Source organism: Conger conger, chromosome 12 (assembly GCF_963514075.1).
Source record: "Conger conger chromosome 12, fConCon1.1, whole genome shotgun sequence".
Taxonomy (NCBI): Eukaryota; Metazoa; Chordata; class Actinopteri; order Anguilliformes; family Congridae; genus Conger; species Conger conger.
The window spans coordinates 49,878,875-49,895,361 of NC_083771.1; the positions used below are offsets into that span (position 1 = coordinate 49,878,875).

Sequence of the window (16,487 nt, forward strand, 5' to 3'; positions counted from 1 at the left end):
CATTGGTACAGTACGCTGGCCCTCTGAGGATATCACTGCACACATTGGTACAGTACGCTGGCCCTCTGAGGATATCACTGCACACATTGGTACAGTACTCTGGCCCTCTGAGGATATCACTGCACACATTGGTACAGTACTCTGGCCCTCTGAGGATATCACTGCACACATTGGTACAGTACGCTGGCCCTCTGAGGATATCACTGCACACATAGGTACAGTACTCTGGCCCTCTGAGGATATCACTGCACACATTGGTACAGTACTCTGGCCCTCTGAGGATATCACTGCACACATTGGTACAGTACTCTGGCCCTCTGAGGACATCACTGCACACATTGGTACAGTACTCTGGCCCTCTGAGGATATCACTGCACACATTGGTACAGTACGCTGGCCCTCTGAGGATATCACTGCACACATTGGTACAGTACTCTGGCCCTCTGAGGATATCACTGCACACATTGGTACAGTACGCTGGCCCTCTGAGGATATCACTGCACACATTGGTACAGTACTCTGGCCCTCTGAGGATATCACTGCACACATTGGTACAGTACTCTGGCCCTCTGAGGATATCACTGCACACATTGGTACAGTACGCTGGCCCTCTGAGGACATCACTGCACACATTGGTACAGTACTCTGGCCCTCTGAGGATATCACTGCACACATTGGTACAGTACTCTGGCCCTCTGAGGATATCACTGCACACATTGGTACAGTACTCTGGCCCTCTGAGGATATCACTGCACACATTGGTACAGTACTCTGGCCCTCTGAGGATATCACTGCACACATTGGTACAGTACTCTGGCCCTCTGAGGATATCACTGCACACATTGGTACAGTACGCTGGCCCTCTGAGGATATCACTGCACACATTGGTACAGTACGCTGGCCCTCTGACCAGGACCATCCACTGGAGCTCTTTGTCCAATGATAAGGTAAGACATAGAGACATCTTACCTGGACATATTGGTCCCTCAGGTCCTTCACACTCTGAGTTCCTCTCAAAGGGGACAGTATGCAGCTGCTTCATTGTGACTAGATGTTCTGCTTCATTGTGACTGGATGTTCTGCTTCATTGTGACTGGATGTTCTGCTTCATTGCGACTGGATGTTCTGCTTCATTGTGACTGGATGTTCTGCTTCACTGTGACTGGATGTTCTGCTTCATTGTGACTGGATGTTCTGCTTCATTGCGACTGGATGTTCTGCTTCATTGTGACTGGATGTTCTGCTTCATTGTGACTGGATGTTCTGCTTCATTGTGACTGGATGTTCTGCTTCATTGTGACTGGATGTTCTGCTTCATTGTGACTGGATGTTTTCTCAGGAGTGGCTGTCAAACTTACATTGTGGACATTTTCAAATGTCGTGTAAGTAATGTCTCTGTAGTGGTCAAATTTAATTGTATTTTTTTTACAATATTTTATTGATTTTCTATATATTTCAATATGGTATTATGATGGAAATGCCAAATTGCTGTCTAACTCAATGTTATGTTTTGAACTCACATTTAACAGTTTTGAAAACAGTATGTTTGTGCTGTAGACAGTTTTCCAAGTGGTTGTGTTTGAGTGAGAAAAGCAATCATGCATTTTGAAAGATGATGTCATTGAATGCATTTTGTGTGAAAGCAATGAAAACGGTCTCCAGTTTAGTCCACAGAGAAAATCAACTAGTTTACCTGGATGAAGAAGAAGGAGAATCATCAGCATGATCATGATGACTTATTCGGTGTGCAGCCGCTGGTAAAGACCTGATAAGATTCTTCTTAATCATTCATGCTCATGGCACATAAAGATGCGTAACCCATTTCTATCCAGCGGTGCCAGCCATCATTTTGCCAGCACTTTGCAAATCAGCACAAGACAGTAGTTTAGTATAGGAGGTGTGCAGTAGTTTAGTATAGGTGGGGTACAGTAGGTTAGTATAGGTGGGGTACAATAGTTTAGTATAGGTGGGGTACAGTAGTTTAGTACTCTGGATAAGAGCGTCTGCCAAATGCCATTAATGTAATGTAATGTAATGTAATGTAGTATAGGAGAGGTACAGTAGTTAGTATAGGAGGGGTACAGCAGAAGCTGTTAACCAGACAAACTACATTTGCATGCTGATGCATGATCTAGTGTTGGCCCCAGTGTTGGCATTTCAGGCTGCTCAGGGGACTGCCCCACCTTACATACAATCCTTAATCACTCCCTACTCCCCAGCTAGACCACTCCGGTCTGCCAGCTCTGGTCGCCTTATGGTTCCCTCACTGCGAGCACCTGGCGGTCGAGCTGCATGTTCTCGCCTGTTTTCCGTTCCGGTTCCTCAGTGGTGGAATGACTTGCCTACCACTGTCAGCAATATCCTTCCCCCTATTTCGACGCAGACTAAAAACACACCTTTTAAAACTGTGCCTTAGTCCTCCCTCCTGATCCCCCCCCCCTTCCGATATCCCTCTTGCCTAACCCCCCCCCCCCCAAAAAATATATATGTATATTTACTGTAACTGTGTTTACTGTAACTCTGTGTATCTACTGTAGCCCTGTGGTGATTACAGCAAAATTGAGAAATGTGTAGCGTGAAACAGATGCCCATTAACTGTGAAATACATGGTGGTTATGAGTCATTTTTTACCTTTGTGACCAAATCATTTTACATTCTGAAGGTCAGCCGCACATGAGGTGCTATTTATCTCATCTAACAGCTGACTAACACCTGGAAAAACTGGTCAATCTAGTTCAACACACAATGACTTTCTGAGAATGCAGGAAATCTGCAGTGGGGTTTGTTATTATAGATACATTTGATTGGTGACAAGCCTAGTTAAATTTGGCTTCCCTTGGCATCCATGAGAACACATGGATTTCTCACGATCTTAATTCCCCATATCCCATATCACATGATCCATTTCCATTAGACTTCATTCTGTCTCCAGGGGCACGTTCAATTTGACAGCGTTTTGCTACGGTTTCTGTGTTGAACGATATGTTTCCTCCCAACAGTGTGAAATGCTTTTGCAACAGGCTTTGAGGTGTGTTTGCTCCCGTTTGGTGGGTGTGTCGGGGGTGTAGCCTGAATCAATAATAATGTGGGCCTTTGCTTTAAAGCCCAAATGGCCTTCTCAGGTGACAAACTGTACCTACGTCAGTCAGTCTGCCCGTAGGTTGTCGGGGCTGGACACAGCCCAGGCCTAGAGTAAAGCCATGCAGGTTCTCAGGTAAGAGGTACTGCAGGTTCTCAGGTAAGAGGTACTGCAGGTTCTCAGGTAAGAGGTACTGAGCAGGTTCTCAGGTAAGAGGTACTGCAGGTTCTCAGGTAAGAGGTACTGAGCAGGTTCTCAGGTAAGAGGTACTGCAGGTTCTCAGGTAAGAGGTACTGCAGGTTCTCAGGTAAGAGGTACTGCAGGTTCTCAGGTAAGAGGTACTGCAGGTTCTCAGGTAAGAGGTACTGCAGGTTCTCAGGTAAGAGGTACTGCAGGTTCTCAGGTAAGAGGTACTGAGCAGGTTCTCAGGTAAGAGGTACTGCAGGTTCTCAGGTAAGAGGTACTGCAGGTTCTCAGGTAAGAGGTACTGCAGGTTCTCAGGTAAGAGGTACTGCAGGTTCTCACATAAGAGGTACTGAGCAGGTTCTCAGGTAAGAGTACTGAGCAGGTTCTCAGGTAAGAGGTACTGCAGGTTCTCAGGTAAGAGGTACTGCAGGTTCTCAGGTAAGAGGTACTGCAGGTTCTCAGGTAAGAGGTACTGCAGGTTCTCAGGTAAGAGGTACTGCAGGTTCTCAGGTAAGAGGTACTGAGCAGGTTCTCAGGTAAGAGGTACTGCAGGTTCTCAGGTAAGAGGTACTGCAGGTTCTCAGGTAAGAGGTACTGCAGGTTCTCAGGTAAGAGGTACTGCAGGTTCTCAGGTAAGAGGTACTGCAGGTTCTCAGGTAAGAGGTACTGCAGGTTCTCAGGTAAGAGGTACTGAGCAGGTTCTCAGGTAAGAGGTACTGCAGGTTCTCAGGTAAGAGGTACTGCAGGTTCTCAGGTAAGAGGTACTGCAGGTTCTCAGGTAAGAGGTACTGCAGGTTCTCACATAAGAGGTACTGAGCAGGTTCTCAGGTAAGAGTACTGAGCAGGTTCTCAGGTAAGAGGTACTGCAGGTTCTCAGGTAAGAGGTACTGCAGGTTCTCAGGTAAGAGTACTGAGCAGGTTCTCAGGTAAGAGGTACTGCAGGTTCTCAGGTAAGAGGTACTGACTGACTCTGGCCATCCTTCCCCTGCACGCAGCCTGTCCCGCAGGGCCACAGCCTGCGCTATGAGGTGGCGTGGAACAGCTCCAGTCCAGGGGGGAGCAGTCTTCCTCAGTGCCTCCAGGAGAGCACAGCTTCCTCCTGCAATATGGAGGAATTACATACGTAATCGTAAACCAGTTACAATTGTTGTATTGTTGTAATTTCGCCTCATAGTGCTGTAAGGTTAACCTGGTCAGGCTCATACTACAGTAAGGTTAACCTGGTCAGGCTCATAGGGCTGTAAGGTTAACCTGGTCAGGCTCATACTACAGTAAGGTTAACCTGGTCAGGCTCATAGTGCTGTAAGATTAACCTGCTCTGGCTCCATAGAATGTTCTACAGTGTAACATCCACATCCTGTAGTGATGTGCACAAGTTCCCGACATGTGTTCCCTTATTTGTCACGTCATAGACTCACATTTCCCCTCCTCGTTTCGGCCAATCAGCTTGTTATCTTTGGGCTTCACGATGACATCGACAGTCTCTCCTGGCCTGAGGGCCAGGTCTTTATTTCCCCACTTCTTACTGGCAAGCGTGGAAATGATGGTCACCTGATAGAGCACCTGGATCTCACCATCAAACTGGGAACAGAAAGTCCTTGTTAGCCAATCACCGCTGAGGAGGTCTGAATGAGCTGTCGTTACGCATGTGACTGAATGAGCTGTCGTTACGTGTGTGACTGAATGAGCTGGCGTTACATGTGTGACTGAATGACCTGTCGTTATGTGTGTGACTGAATGTTACGTGTGTGACTAAATGTTACATCTGTGACTGAATGAGCTGTAGTTACGTGTGTGACTTGATGTTACGTGTGACTGGATGTTACGTGTGGACTGCATCTGCAGAAGACTGGAGAGAAGATGACAGATACAGCAGAGACATGTCAAAGAGAGTAAATAAAAATAGTGATTTATAAAAACGAATGTGTCGTTCACGTCATTCACACTGACCTGCTGAGTGAGGAAGTGGGTGGGCCAGGCTGGGCATCCACATCATCGTATATCTCCTCATCGATCAGTTCTTCCTGTTTGCATTTAGATTCCCATGAAAAATATCATGCGCCCAGCATGTCTGTACCTGACTACTTGGCTAATGTTAATTTATGAAAGTGCACTAAATCATCTGAAGCCCCCATCAGTCTGGCTTCAGATCGGGCCACTCGACAGAGACCGCGCTCCTCTCCGTCAGTGAGTCGCTCCATGCCGCACGAGCAGCCTCCCTCTCCTCTGTCCTCATTCTTCTAGATCTCTCTGCTGCCTCGACACTGTGGATCACTCCATCCTCCTGTCAGCAACGGGCATCTGTGGCACAGCCCTGGACTGGATTGAGTCCTACCTCTCTGGTCGCTCCTTCCAGGTTGCCTGGGCTGGTTCGGTATCGACACCTCGGCCCCTCGCCACAGGAGTTCCCCAGGGCTCAGTCCTAGGCCGGCTTCTTTTTTTTCTTTACACTCGCTCCCTTGGCCCTGTGATCACTACACATGGGCTATCCTACCACTGCTACGCGGACGATACCCAACTCTTCGTCTCGTTCCCGCCGTCTGATACGCAGGTTTCAGCCCATATCTCTGCCTGCCTGAGGGACATCCAGAGCTGGATGGACAACCACCATCTAAAGCTCAACCCAGGCAAGACTGAAATGATATTCATCCCTGCTAAAACCTCTCCCCATCTGGATCTCTCCATTTCCCTTGGGGATACCATACTCACGCCGTCACCCAGTGCAAGGAACCTCGGCGTGGTGATGGACAGCAGACTGTCCCTCTCCGAGAACATTGTGGCGGTGACCCGGTCATGCAGGTTCTTCCTATACAACATACGGAGAATCTGCCCCTTTCTCACCCCCTACTCGACCCAGCTCCTGGTCCAAGCGATGGTTCTGTCCCACCTGGACTACTGCAATTCCCTCTTGGCTGGCCTCCCAGCGTCAGCCATCAGACCCCTCCAACTCATCCAGAATGCAGCAGCTCGTCTGGTCTTCAACCTTCCCAAATACTCACCCCCCTGCTTACTTCCCTCCACTGGCTGCCTGTCATGGCTCACATCAAATTCAAAACATTGGTGCTAGCCTTCCAAGCAGTTAAAGGGTCTTCCCCAGCTTATCTACAAAAAATCATCAGACCCTACACCCCTGCCAGACTTCTTCGTTCAGCCTCCACAGGCCGCTTGGCACCTCCCCCTCTCCGAACCTCCACATCACACTCATGACTACTGTCTGTTCTGGCTCCACGGTGGTGGAACGAACTCCCCGTTGAGGTCAGAACTGTAGAATCTCTCCCCACCTTCAAGCGCAAGCTGAAGACACACCTCTTCAAGCAGCACCTCTCCCCATCCCTCCCTACCTCCCTGTGAACCTTAATTGTTGTCTCTGTGACTTGCTTTGTGTATCGGTATTTTTAGTTGGCTAGGTAAGCAGTGTTTGGATAGTTAACTTTGGTCACTTTTGCTCTGTTTGTTTGTTTCTTTGTACTCAAAAAAAAAAAATTTTTTTTAAAAAAAAGGCCCTCATCCTTATCTTTGTCGTACAGGTAGCAGTTGAAATTGTACTTCCCTCTAGGGTCTTTCAGCGAACTTATCCCTGGTTATGGGTATGCACTTTGTTGTACGTCGCTCTGGATAAGAGCGTCAGCCAAATGCCAATAATGTAATGTAAAAATCATGAGGAAGGTAAGGTGTCTTTAAACTACAGTATGCAAACACATAGAGTGTGGGGGTATGAACTATAAACCATCAAAAAACTGTGCTTTAGGTGTTTCATACAGATGGGAGATGCACACAGGGTGAAATGGAGAGCAGTAACAGATGGGAGATGCACACAGGGTGAAATGGAGAGCAGTAACAGATGGGAGATGCACAAGGCTGAAATGGAGAGCAGTAACAGATGGGAGATGCAGACTCTGGCTGAAATGGAGAGCAGTAACAGATGGGAGATGCACAAGGCTGAAATGGAGAGCAGTAACAGATGGGAGATGCACAAGGCTGAAATGGAGAGCAGTAACAGATGGGAGATGCACACAGGGTGAAATGGAGAGCAGTAACAGATGGGAGATGCACAAGGCTGAAATGGAGAGCAGTAACAGATGGGAGATGCACAAGGCTGAAATGGAGAGCAGTAACAGATGGGAGATGCACAAGGCTCTAATGGAGAGCAGTAACAGATGGGAGATGCACACAGGCTGAAATGGAGAGCAGTAACAGATGGGAGATGCACAAGGCTGAAATGGAGAGCAGTAACAGATGGGAGATGCACACAGGGTGAAATGGAGAGCAGTAACAGATGGGAGATGCACAAGGCTGAAATGGAGAGCAGTAACAGATGGGAGATGCACAAGGCTGAAATGGAGAGCAGTAACAGATGGGAGATGCACAAGGCTGAAATGGAGAGCAGTAACAGATGGGAGATGCACACAGGCTGAAATGGAGAGCAGTAACAGATGGGAGATGCACAAGGCTGAAATGGAGAGCAGTAACAGATGGGAGATGCACAAGGCTGAAATGGAGAGCAGTAACAGATGGGAGATGCACAAGGCTGAAATGGAGAGCAGTAACAGATGGGAGATGCACAAGGCTGAAATGGAGAGCAGTAACAGATGGGAGATGCACAAGGCTGAAATGGAGAGCAGTAACAGATGGGAGATGCACACAGGCTGAAATGGAGAGCAGTAACAGATGGGAGATGCACACAGGCTGAAATGGAGAGCAGTAACAGATGGGAGATGCACACAGGCTGAAATGGAGAGCAGTAACAGATGGGAGATGCACAAGGCTGAAATGGAGAGCAGTAACAGGTTTGGGGCCTTACCTGTGTGTCCCTCAGGGGTGAACTGAGGAGGGGGCGGGACTCTGAAAAATGCAGAAATGTATAAAAGACCTGCACAGCTTCGTGTTTAACGTAATTTCAGTAGTCAGGTGGCGATTTTAATTTCCTCGTATCATATTGGGTTAGTGGGAATGGACGCATGCAGCCAAGGTTGATGTGTCTGATTCCATGGAATGTGCAAATAAAATAATTTCTCCACAAAATCCTTACTCTTCAGTTTCCCCACTATACAATGATTATGGCATAGATTCAGTACAATGTTGTTAATGAGTTAATATCATGCATTTATTTGAATAATGCCAGTACTACTCACTTCTGATTACATGATAACGCCAATGCAGGAACAAGTGAAATAAGTGTTGCATTAAATGAATGTTGAATTGCAAATTTGCCACGTAAGAAAGATGAAAGGTGATTAATATTTTCACTTTGACATTTTAAACCACAGGTCTGGATTCAGCCAACACTCAAAATGCATTAAAACAAACCCAGCACTACCATTAAAAGATAATGACTATTGTCTGTAATGCTGAATCCATGCTGTGGTCTCCATTGTGGACAGGATTAGTGAGTTTAAGTGGATAAAATGGAAGTCCTTTAGAAAGAGGTTAAATTCGGACAAATCAGCACAGGGATAGGAGGTTATGAATTAGTGAGTATTATCCTGGAGGATCTGAATGGATTACTCATTGCTGCTGGTTCAATTTTTTCTCCGGTCGTCCCAGGTCTTTAACATCTTAAGAAGGCCACGTGGTTTGGGGGGCGACCACTGTTCCGTTGTGGCGGGGCTTGAGAGAGGTACAGGATTGGGGATTAGGGGTTAAGACCCAGACAGAGCAAGGCCTTGGGAGGGTGAGCCCGCAGGCCTGTAGGGCACACACATCAGCAGGCTGAGATATGTGTTATGTGTACGACCTGCACGGACGGTCATTTCTCACCGCACACTCAGGTCTAAGTCGTCCAGCTCGTCATAGATTTCTCCATCCTCATCTGGAGGGGGCGGGAGGATCACTGAAAACAGACAGGAAGCGCTGCTGTTACACACAGGAAGCGCTGCTGTTACACACAGGAAGTGCTGCTGTTACACACAGGAAGCGCTGCTGTTACACACAGGAAGCGCTGCTGTTACACACAGGAAGTGCTGCTGTTACACACAGGAAGCGCTGCTGTTACACACAGGAAGCGCTGCTGTTACACACTGGAAGCGCTGCTGTTACACACTGGAAGTGCAGCTATTAGATACAGGAAGTGCTGCGGCACACTGAGGGAGCTCTTTTTATTTAACCTTGATGCCCTGAAGGGAGGTAAAATATAACACTAAATATAACCTTTATACTTAAACCTTGCAACACATAATAGAAGAGCTTGAGTATGCAAAAAAAAGAAAAAAAAATGAAAGAGCTTACCTCCTGGACCTGTAACCCTAAAATAAAAAGGAGAAAATATTGTTTAACATTGATATCAGTGACACTTAAATACCTCATAATGCACATATTAATACACCCTGTGCAAGTGCATATCTGAATTCCTAGCTTAAGTGTCCACGGTTATATGAAACGGAACACAAAGTTGTTTAAAATAGATATTTTTTACAGTAAAACCCTGCCATAATGCGTTTGCTCCAGTGTTCCTTATCTCGGGCTAGCCCCCATGAAGTGGCCCAGGAAGGAGTACCTTGTGTGTGTTCTGGAGTCAACTGTTATGACAGGATGTTTATTATTTGAGTAAAAGCTTCTATAATGCACCCAGCATCACTCCTTTAGAATGGTAATTGGTGCTACAATTTAGATTCTGTATTAGTAAACCAAAGCAATGTAATTTCAATGTCATGGAATTTGTCAAGCACATGTTTTGTTAATAATGGGTATTTAAACATGTTCATCCATGTGCAGAAAGGTACACATGAATCATGTTTTTCTTTTCCAAATGGAAAGAAGGAAGAAAATGCATCTTATAGGCCTTATAAAGTGGACTGATGAGTGAAAATATTTTACTCTGTTTTTCACACAGTGACTGGAAGACCGACTGAAAAATAATATTTTTCATTAACCTAACAATAAAGCCACCTCACATTTCATGGGATTTAATTTTCATTCTTATTGCCTGATAGCACAGTTTTACTCTATTCCCCTTGCAATTTCAGAGAATGTTGAATCATGATCCACTCTGTGCTAACTGGGTGTTATGATGCTATATGATCTAGAGGGACTATGCCACTATATTCAATATCATCTGGTACCCCTACTTACCTGATGACATCATCTTGGACACCTATGTCGTCATACACCTCTGGATCCCCCTGCACTGAAGCAGGAAGGATCTCGCCCTGACGCTTCAGAGCATCAAAGTCTATCTCCACTGACTCGGTCTTTACATAGCCAACTGCAAGCATACCACACACAGGAAAATGACAGGCCGTTCAGTACATATATAGTGCATATGAACAAAAGAATACATGATGTGGAACAGGATTGACCAATTACCCTCTCAACCCCCTAACAATGTTACTTTCCTCTGCTCTGGGCACCTGCCTGGAGCTCCAGCCCAAGGTTCCTGTGCACCCCCTCCTGCCACTGCTGATTCAGCTGGAGCACCAAGCCTGTCCCCTTGCCTGACAGTGCCACCCACTGCTGATTCAGCTGGAGCACCAAGCCTGTCCCCTTGCCTGACCGTGCCACCCACTGCTGATTCAGCTGGAGCACCAAGCCTGTCCCCTTGCCTGACCGTGCCACCCATTGGTGTTCCTGCCATCCTTCTACCTCATCTTTGCTTCAACTTTATAATTGGACATTTTTGTACTTTTATTAATCTGGTTTTTTGTTTAGAACCATTCTTTCTACAAACCGGTGTCAACCAGTGACAGATGGGTTCCCCTACTGAGTCAAGTTCTGCTCAAGGTTTCTTCCTGTTAGCCAGGGAGATTTTCCTTGCCACTGTTGCCCTTGGCGCTATACAAATGAAATTGAATTGAACATTCAGCCCAATGAGAACAACTGAATACATAATGAGCCTCATTTTGCTCATATAGAACAGAAGAACATTAGAATACATAATGAGGAGATCAGGCTGCGTGAATCTGGCTATGTTTGTGGGTGGAAGAAACATGTAGAGTTTCTGACCCCTGGACTCTCCACCTGGTCCTTTTGGTCTGGGGCCCAGAAGGGCACAGTGTAAGGTCTGATGAGCATTGGGGAGAGTTTGACTGACAGGTGATTATCACAGGAGCCTTCCCTCGACCTGCCGAGCCAGCGGCCTTCAGGGTTGTCAGAAATGCGGACGATCTCGATGAAGTCCCCCTGTTTCAGAGAGAGGTCCGTCTTGCTCCCCTTGCAGTCCACCTTGGCCTTGAGTTTGTGGATGACCTGGATAGGCCCAGAGAGCTGCACAGCAGAAACAGGAATATCTTTAATGCAAATGTCATTTAATATTGTTATCAAATTATTATTATTATTATATGTACTATGAGAGGCAGAACTGGCTTTGGGCTACCTGCAACTGGCTCTGGGCTACCTGCAACATGATGGTATTATGAGCCTTACCAGGTTAACCTTACAGCACTATGAGCCTGACCAGGCTGCTCATAACCTTACAGTACTATGAGCCTGACCAGGTTAACCTTACAGCTCTATGAGCCTGACCAGGCTGCTCATAACCTTACAGCTCTATGAGCCTGACCAGGTTAACATTACAGTTCAGATATAAGCCATATGAATGTGTATTAGAATATGTATATGTGCTGATTTTACAGGATGCAGTATTTCACATTTTTATTTTTCAAATGTTCATAACTGAACTGGGTTCTGTTACAAATATTCTGTAATATTGCCTGTGTTTTTGTTGCAGTTGGCTACGTTTCAACGAGCCACATTGTAGCAGAGTAAGTACAGATGTTAAAATGTTTTCCATGGATGTCTGCTTGCATGTGTACATTCTCTTGCACATACATGCACACACGCTTATGGGTAAGAATGTAACATTATGCAGAATGTTCCTACCATTTTATTTTTTTTAATTGCCAGGATATTTTAAAAGTTAGCTTTTTTTAAGATAATGAAAAAATAACCAAAAGAACATTCAAATTGTATGCTTTTCTTCACTTAGGGATCCTGATATTTATGATGACATTGGTGAAGGTATGTTACAGAAACAAATATTTGTATTACTTGGAAATTATTTAATACTAAATGTCAAGTGAAATGTTTAATGTCACAATATTGGTATTGTAAAACTAAGTCCTCTGCAACAGAATAAAAGACTATGGATACGAATATTGCCTTTGAGCCACAATTTTATTATATACTATTCTGAAAGGATATAACTGGAAAAACTTAAATCAATAAAAATGATTCAATGAAATCAAGCTTGCTTGTTCTTTTGTTTTGCAGATTGCATCTATGACAACGACTAAAACACCAGCCCAATACCATTCTCCCCCCCACCACCCTCGGACATACCCTGCTGTGGATGTCATGTGCCCTGCTGTGGATGTGGATGTGGATAGGGTTAGGGTTAGGGCTGTGATGTAAAATGTATTTATTGCTTATAAATGATTCAGGGAGGATGACTAAGGCATTGTATTCCAGAGATTCAGAGATTGATATGGCAATGCTGTATCCCATAGAGATCAGGCTAATCCAGCATGCCCTGTAGGCCATTAGTGTGGAGGTATTGCACTGTCGATAATACAAGTCTGAAAGCATTGCTGCAGACTAAGACTAGAACGATTACATTTGCAATGAATACTTGTTTTTTTATATGATATATATTTTTTTGTAAAAAATAAACCAAACACATAATTCTTGGTTTTTAAAAAAACATAATTGTTGTATTTGGACAGACAGGGTGCAGCATCTAGTATCTGAAACTCCTTGTGCTCTGTTCCAAGGGTCAACACCCACAGCTCTTAAATCTACCATAGGCCTGTGTGTGTGTGTTGGAACGAAAGGCTGTACAGAATAAAACCTCTACTTTATTTGCTCTATTCACTGTAATACTACTGCAGGACTATATGGTGTCAGGTGTTACAATTCTTAAATGTGTGTTACTATCACTGTTTTTCAACAATAGTCAAAGCTGGATTTTGAATTAGTCTTATTTTTTGATTTTCTGCCAGTATCATCAAACCTCTTTGGCTAGCCTCTAAGCAAACCTCTCCATATTGTTTAAAATCTGTGCCGGGAAACTCACAACATGTGAGTGAAAATGATACCACATCGCATCAGCAGTGAACCAGTCTTCGTCTGAGTGGCGTATGCAGGCAGAGGGAGGGCGAGATGGCCGTGCAGATGTGGCCCATTTACGGTTTTAAATGAACGCCTTTTTAATACAAATGGATACGACTTACATCTGACAATGCCAGCTAGCTGATTTGTTGCTTTCCTGTGATTTTATATTTAAAGGTAAGGACAGATATTACATTGATTAAAGTGTATTATAACAGTCAAATGATTGTCCACTTTTGCTTTCTGTGTGTTCCCCGGCGACCTTTTCACACTGCTTGCCTGACGCGCGTCGTCCATTTTGTTAAACCCGGTACCCCAGTGTTGCATATATGGCACAGAATGGCAGCTGTCGGGGCCTTTAACATGTAGTGGCATTTAACACAGCAGTCCAACTTTTTATTTATTTATTATTATTATTTTTTTTAATAGCGCTTTTTACAAAGGGCCTTTGTCGTAAAGCAGCTTCACAGAATTAGAAACCGGGACCCAAGAGTACGCCTCGGGCAACAGTGGCAAGGAAAAACTCCCTGGAAACAGGAAGAAACCTTGAGCAGAACCTGACTCAGTAGGGGAACCCATCTGTCGCTGGTTGACACCGGTTTGTAGAAACAATGGTTTGAAACAGAAAACCAGATTAAATAAAAGTACAAAAACACCAATGGGTGGCACTGTCAGGCAAGGGGACAGGCTTGGTGCTACAGCTGAATCAGCAGTGGCAGGAGGGAGTTGTACGGCTGGTCTTGGGCTGGAGCTCCGGGCCAGGAGGGGGTGCACAGGAAAGTTGGGCTAGCGCTCCGTGCAGGTGCCCAGAGGGGGGAGAACTTTGCCCTGTCATGTATTTATTGGGTGAAACATTGTATTTTAACCTTGCTTCTAATTCATGGATTGGTTTCTAAATGGATTTGTAGTCTATTGTCTTTTCAAATTAAAAAATTAAAGGTATGTATTGAGAAAAAAAAAAAGTAAATGACATTATTTATCACAGATGCGGGTACATCAGCTATGAGACCATGGTAACATGTTTTTGGATAGAACAAGCAGAAGCACCTTACATACCCTGCTCTACACTATTCTATACTGTACTACTATCGAGTCCTCAGAACAAGCGACCCAGATGCGAGACCAAGGTGTAGGATTTATTATAAAAGTCTTTATTATAAAAGTTGCAGGTCAGGCAGGCGAGGGTCAATAGCCAGCGAACAGATTCAGCAGGGATAAAGCAGTTTGTAGTCCAGAGGTCACCAACCCTGGCCCTGGAGAGCTACTGGGTCAGCTGGTTTTCGCTGTTACTCTGCACTTAATTAATCAATTAGAGCAGATGATTACACAGCTAACTCACCTCACCTGGTTACCTGGGTCTCAACAGGGCGCTGATTTTAAGTTGAAAACAAAAACCAGCAGACCCTCTGTAGTATACAGTCCAGGCAATGGGTAAAAACTCCAGCAAACCGATATATCAGGGATAATCGTCACAGGCGAAGGGTCGACAACGAGCGAGCTAAACAGACAAAAACAGAATCCAGAAACAAAAAACGATATACAAAAACGGGTTGAAACACTGCGGGTCAAAATCAAACCGACGGGAGATTCTACATGCGGAAGTCGGGGACGAAATGGGTAGAAACAGAAATCAATCAGGTAACGCTGGAAAGAATGGAGTTGACATAACAATCTGGCGGGGATCTGAACAAACAAAAGGGTTTAATTAACACAGGTAACAAGATGGAAAGGCAATCGGGTGTGGGAAACAATCAGGAAGTGATACAAACATAAAACGATTTTTTTTTTTTTTTTACAACGATGAAACGAATGAATTGAGTGAACGAATTGATAGCGTGGCTATGGTGTGCACAGAGGTAACAAACACACGGAAACGCTAACGACAGAGAATACAATAAATAGAAAAACATGAAACCTAAGAACTATACTGTTAAAATCACACTGTTATACTACAAATCCATACTATACTGTTATGCTAGTGTTGTACTACACTGCAGTACTAAACTGGTATACTGTCATACTGCAATAAAAATGTACTACAGTAACACACTGCACAGTTATACTACACTAATGCACACAGATGAGCCAATACATTATGACCACCTGCCTAATATGCTGTTGGTTCTCTGCATGCTCTGACCTGCTGAGGCATGGACCTCTGGAGCTGCCCTGTGGTGTCAGGCACCAGACTTTAGCAGCAGATCCTGTAAGTCCTGTAAGATGCGAGGTGGAGCTACCATGGATCAGACTTGTTGTTCCAGCACATCCCACAGATGCTCGATCGGATTGAGATCTGGGGAATTTGGAGGCCAGAGCATGAATTGTTCAATAAAAACAACAAAAAGGTTGTGAAAACATTTTCATTTTCTGAAGTCAAGCGGGGAGCAGCGAAGTTGTTCCGTGGTGCGTGGGCAGGTGGACAATGGGCTGATCAAGCTCATTATATTAGCGGTAAGTGTGGCACACCCTGACTCTTTAATATCATTGGTGCAGTCCATGAACTCAGCGATTATCTTTTGAGTGGAAAACGGTTAAAGGTTTGACGCGTGTGTGTTCAGAGATGCTCTTCTGCATACCACTGTTGTAATGTGTGGTTATTTGCGTTACTGTCACCTTCCTGTCAGCTTTGGCCAGTCTGGCCATTCTCCTCTGACCTCTCTCATTAACAATGTGTTTCTGCTCACTGGATTTTTTGGGGATTTTTTTGTACTATTCTCTGCAAACTCTAGAGACTGTTGTGTGTGAAAATCCCAGGAGATCAGCAGTTGCTGAGATACTCAAACCGTACTCAAAGCTCCTGACCTGTATTTACATGATTGTATGCATTGCACTGCTGCCACACAATTGGCTGATTAGATAATCGCATGAATAAGTAGGTGTTAAGTAAAGTAAAAATGTTCCTAATAAAGACTGTAAAATTATATTATTTTTGTGTTTGTATGTGTTTACTTATGTGGAACCATTTACATAATATGCTGTTTCCCCAGCCCCCACCCAGCCACAAATGATCCTGTCGCTGCTGTTCAGTGGCTTGTGGTTATTGTTGGAGATTAGCTCCATATTAATGTTTGCGGGGTGGTCTGTAGTGGTTAAGGTACATGACCACGCAAGGTCGGTGGTTCAATCCCCGGTATAGCCACAATAACATCCGCACAGCCGTTGGGCCCTTGAGAAAGGCCCT

The 16,487-nt window shown here is 44.9% G+C and overlaps 2 long non-coding RNA genes across 3 annotated transcripts; one reads left to right on the forward strand and one right to left on the reverse strand.

Annotated features, from left to right (window-relative positions):
* Positions 1-8,065: 8,065 nt before the first annotated feature.
* LOC133105582 (uncharacterized) lies at positions 8,066-11,446 on the reverse strand. Of its 2 annotated transcripts, none has more exons than XR_009703872.1 (5): positions 11,305-11,444; positions 10,334-10,466; positions 9,491-9,507; positions 9,023-9,095; positions 8,066-8,107 (listed from the first exon to the last, which is right to left on the reverse strand). It is a non-coding gene; the product is annotated as an uncharacterized LOC133105582 (long non-coding RNA). The 2 variants fall into 2 exon arrangements; XR_009703871.1 differs by lacking the exon at positions 8,066-8,107 and adding an exon at positions 8,789-8,872 and having other exon boundaries at positions 11,305-11,446.
* Positions 11,447-11,840: 394 nt separating this feature from the next.
* On the forward strand, positions 11,841-13,529 carry LOC133105490 (uncharacterized). Its single transcript, XR_009703859.1, has 3 exons — positions 11,841-11,961; positions 12,186-12,217; positions 12,470-13,529. It is a non-coding gene; the product is annotated as an uncharacterized LOC133105490 (long non-coding RNA).
* The last annotated feature ends 2,958 nt before the right edge of the window (positions 13,530-16,487 follow it).